General features: G+C 27.5%; 1 pseudogene; it reads right to left on the bottom strand.

Moving 5' to 3' along the window:
- LOC119688858 overlaps positions 1-5172 on the bottom strand; it is a 59082-nt pseudogene that overhangs the window by 51758 nt on the left and 2152 nt on the right.

Raw genomic sequence — 5172 nt, 5'->3', positions numbered from 1 at the left:
TACTGAAGTCACAATTCGATGATTTTACGATCAAACATGTTAAAAAATACAAAATATAACAGTTTTGAAAAACTTACTTGAAGTCACAAATTCGATGATTTTACGATCGAACATGTTAAAATACACAAAATATAACAGTTTTGAAAAACTTACTTGAAGTCACAAATTCGATGGTTTTATGATCGTTCATGTTAAAATATACAATATATAACAGTTTTGAAAAACTTACTTAAAGTCACAAATTCGATGATTTTACGATCGAACATGTTAAAATACACAAAATATAACAGTTTTGAGAAACTTACTTGAAGTCACAAATTCGATGGTTTTACGATCGTACATGTTAAAATATACAAAATATAACAGTTTTGAGAAACTTACTTGAAGTCACAAATTCTATGATTTTACGATCGAACATGTTAAAATACACAAAATATAACAGTTTTGAGAAACTTACTTGAAGTCACAAATTCGAAGATTTTACGATCGAACATTTTAAAATACACAAAATATAACAGTTTTGAAAAACTTACTTGAAGTCACAAATTCGATGATTTTACGATCGAACATGTTAAAATACACAAAATATAACAGTTTTGAGAAACTTACTTGAAGTGACAAATTCGATGGTTTTACGATTGTTCATGTTAAAATATACAAAAAACAGTTTTGAAAAACTTACTTAAAGTCACAAATTCGATGATTTTACGATCGAACATGTTAAAATACACAAAATATAACAGTTTTGAAAAACTTACTTGAAGTCACAAATTCGATGATCTTACGATCGAACATGTTAAAATACACAAAATATAACAGTTTTGAGAAACTTACTTGAAGTCACAATTTCGATGGTTTTGCGATCGAACATGTTAAAATACACAAAATATAACAGTTTTGAGAAACTTACTTGAAGTCACAAATTCGATGATTTTACGATCGAACATGTTAAAATACACAAAATATGACAGTTTTGAAAAACTTACTTGAAGTGACAAATTCGATCGTTTTACGATCGTACATGTTAAAATACGCAAAATATAACAGTTTTGAGAAACTTACTTGAAGTCACAAATTCAATGATTTTACGATCGAACATGTTAAAATACACAAAATATAACAGTTTTGAGAACTTACTTGAAATCACGAATTCGATGATTTTACGATTGAACATGTTAAAATACACAAAATATAACAGTTTTGAAAAACTTACTTGAAGTCACAAATTCGATGATTTTACGATCGTACATGTTAAAATATGCAAAATAGAACAGTTTTGAGAAACTTACTTTGTCACAAATTCGATGATTTTACGATCAAACATGTTAAAATACACAAAATATAACAGTTTTGAAAAACTTACTTGAAGTCACAAATTCGATGATCTTACGATCGAACATGTTAAAATACACAAAATATAACAGTTTTGAGAAATTTACTTCAAGTCACAAATTCGATGATTTTACACGATCGTTCATGTTAAAATATACAATATATAACAGTTTTGAAAAACTTACTTGAAGTCACAAATTCGATGATTTTACGATCGAACATGTTAAAATACACAAAATATAACAGTTTTGAGAAACTTACTTGAAGTCACAAATTCGATGGTTTTACGATCGTACATGTTAAAATATACAAAATATAACAGTTTTGAGAAACTTACTTGAAGTCACAAATTCTATGATTTTACGATCGAACATGTTAAAATACACAAAATATAACAGTTTTGAGAAACTTACTTGAAGTCACAAATTCGAAGATTTTACGATCGAACATTTTAAAATACACAAAATATAACAGTTTTGAGAAACTTACTTGAAGTCACAAATTCGATGATTTTACGATCGAACATGTTAAAATACACAAAATATAACAGTTTTGAGAAACTTACTTGAAGTGACAAATTCGATGGTTTTACGATTGTTCATGTTAAAATATACAAAATATAACAGTTTTGAGAAACTTATTTGAAGTCACAAATTCGATGATTTTACGATCGTTCATGTTAAAATATACAAAATATAACAGTTTTGAGAAACTTACTTGAAGTCACAAATTCGATGATTTTACGATCGAACATGTTAAAATATACAAAATATAACAGTTTGGAAAACTTACTTGAAGTGACAAATTCGATGGTTTTACGATCGTACATGTTAAAATATGCAAAATATAACAGTTTTGAGAAACTTACTTGAAGTCACAAATTCGATGATTTTACGATCGAACATGTTAAAATACACAAAATATAACAGTTTTGAGAGACTTACTTGAAGTGACAAATTCGATGATTTTACGATCGAACATGTTAAAATACACAAAATATAACAGTTTTGAGAAACTTACTTGAGGTCACAAATTCGATGATTTTACGATTGAACATGTTAAAATACACAAAATATAACAGTTTTGGGAAACTTACTTGAAGTGACAAATTCGATGGTTTTGCGATCGTACATGTTAAAATATGCAAAATATAACAGTTTTGAGAAACTTACTTGAAGTCACAAATTCGATGATTTTACGATCGAACATGTTAAAATACACAAAATATAACAGTTTTGAGAAACTTACTTGAAGTGACAAATTCGATGATTTTACGATCGAACATGTTAAAATACACAAAATATAACAGTTTTGAAAAACTTACTTGAAGTCACAAATTCGATGATTTTACGATCGAACATGTTAAAATACACAAAATATAACAGTTTTGAAAAACTTACTTGAAGTCACAAATTCGATGATTTTACGATCGAACATGTTAAAATACACAAAATATAACAGTTTTGAGAAACTTACTTGAAGTCACAAATGCGATGATTTTACGATCGAACATGTTAAAATACACAAAATATAACAGCTTTGAGAAACTTACTTGAAGTCACAAATTCGATGATTTTACGATCGAACATGTTAAAATACACAAAATATAACAGTTTTGAGAAACTTACTTGAAGTCACAAATTCGATGATTTTACGATCGAACATGTTAAAATACACAAAATATAACAGTTTTGAGAAACTTACTTGAAGTCACAAATTCGATGATTTTACGATCGAACATGTTAAAATACACAAAATATAACAGTTTTGAAAAACTTACTTGAAGTCACAAATTCGATGATTTTACGATCGAACATGTTAAAATACACAAAATATAACAGTTTTGAGAAACTTACTTGAAGTCACAAATTCGATGATTTTACGATCGAACATGTTAAAATACACAAAATATAACAGTTTTGAAAAACTTACTTGAAGTCACAAATTCGATGATTTTACGATCGAACATGTTAAAATACACAAAATATAACAGTTTTGAGAAACTTACTTGAAGTCACAAATTCGATGATTTTACGAACGAACATGTTAAAATACACAAAATATAACAGTTCTGAAAAACTTACTTGAAGTCACAAATTCGATGATTTTACGATCGAACATGTTAAAATACACAAAATATAACAGTTTTGAGAAACTTACTTGAAGTCACAAATTCGATGATTTTACGAATCGAACATGTTAAAATACACAAAATACAACAGTTTTGAGAAACTTACTTGAAGTATCAAATTCGATGATTTACGATCGAACATGTTAAAATACACAAAATATAACAGTTTTGAAAAACTTACTTGAAGTCACAAATTCGATGATTTTACGATCAAACATGTTAAAAAATACAAAATATAACAGTTTGGAGAAACTTACTTGAAGTCACAAATTCGATGATTTTACGATCGAACATGTTAAAATACACAAAATATAACAGTTTTGAGAAACTTACTTGAAGTCACAAATGCGATGATTTTACGATCGAACATGTTAAAATACACAAAATATAACAGCTTTGAGAGACTTACTTGAAGTCACAAATTCGATGATCTTACGATCGAACATGTTAAAATACACAAAATATAACAGTTTTGAGAAACTTACTTGAAGTCACAAATTCGATGATTTTACGATTGAACATGTTAAAATACACAAAATATAACAGTTTTGAGAAACTTACTTGAAGTCACAAATTCGATGATTTTACGATCGAACATGTTAAAATACACAAAATATAACAGTTTTGAAAAACTTACTTGAAGTCACAAATTCGATGATCTTACGATCGAACATGTTAAAATACACAAAATATAACAGTTTTGAGAAACTTACTTGAAGTCACAAATTCGATGATTTTACGAACGAACATGTTAAAATACACAAAATATAACAGTTTTGAGAAACTTACTTGAAGTCACAAATGCGATGATTTTACGATCGAACATGTTAAAATACACAAAATATAACAGCTTTGAGAGACTTACTTGAAGTCACAAATTCGATGATTTTACGATCGAACATGTTAAAATACACAAAATACAACAGTTTTGAGAAACTTACTTGAAGTATCAAATTCGATGATTTACGATCGAACATGTTAAAATACACAAAATATAACAGTTTTGAAAAACTTACTTGAAGTCACAAATTCGATGATTTTACGATCAAACATGTTAAAAAATACAAAATATAACAGTTTGGAGAAACTTACTTGAAGTCACAAATTCGATGATTTTACGATCGAACATGTTAAAATACACAAAATATAACAGTTTTGAGAAACTTACTTGAAGTCACAAATGCGATGATTTTACGATCGAACATGTTAAAATACACAAAATATAACAGCTTTGAGAGACTTACTTGAAGTCACAAATTCGATGATCTTACGATCGAACATGTTAAAATACACAAAATATAACAGTTTTGAGAAACTTACTTGAAGTCACAAATTCGATGATTTTACGATTGAACATGTTAAAATACACAAAATATAACAGTTTTGAGAAACTTACTTGAAGTCACAAATTCGATGATTTTGCGATCGAACATGTTAAAATACACAAAATATAACAGTTTTGAAAAACTTACTTGAAGTCACAAATTCGATGATCTTACGATCGAACATGTTAAAATACACAAAATATAACAGTTTTGAGAAACTTACTTGAAGTCACAAATTCGATGATTTTACGAACGAACATGTTAAAATACACAAAATATAACAGTTCTGAAAAACTTACTTGAAGTCACAAATTCGATGGTTTTACGATCGAACATGATAAAATACACAAAATATAACAGTTTTGAAAAACTTACTTGAAGTCA

This window comes from Teleopsis dalmanni, chromosome X, assembly GCF_002237135.1.
Source record: "Teleopsis dalmanni isolate 2A chromosome X, ASM223713v2, whole genome shotgun sequence".
In the NCBI taxonomy this organism is placed as follows: Eukaryota; Metazoa; Arthropoda; class Insecta; order Diptera; family Diopsidae; genus Teleopsis; species Teleopsis dalmanni.
Note: the sequence above shows the minus strand (reverse complement) of the source record. Positions and strands in the feature narration are given on the sequence as shown.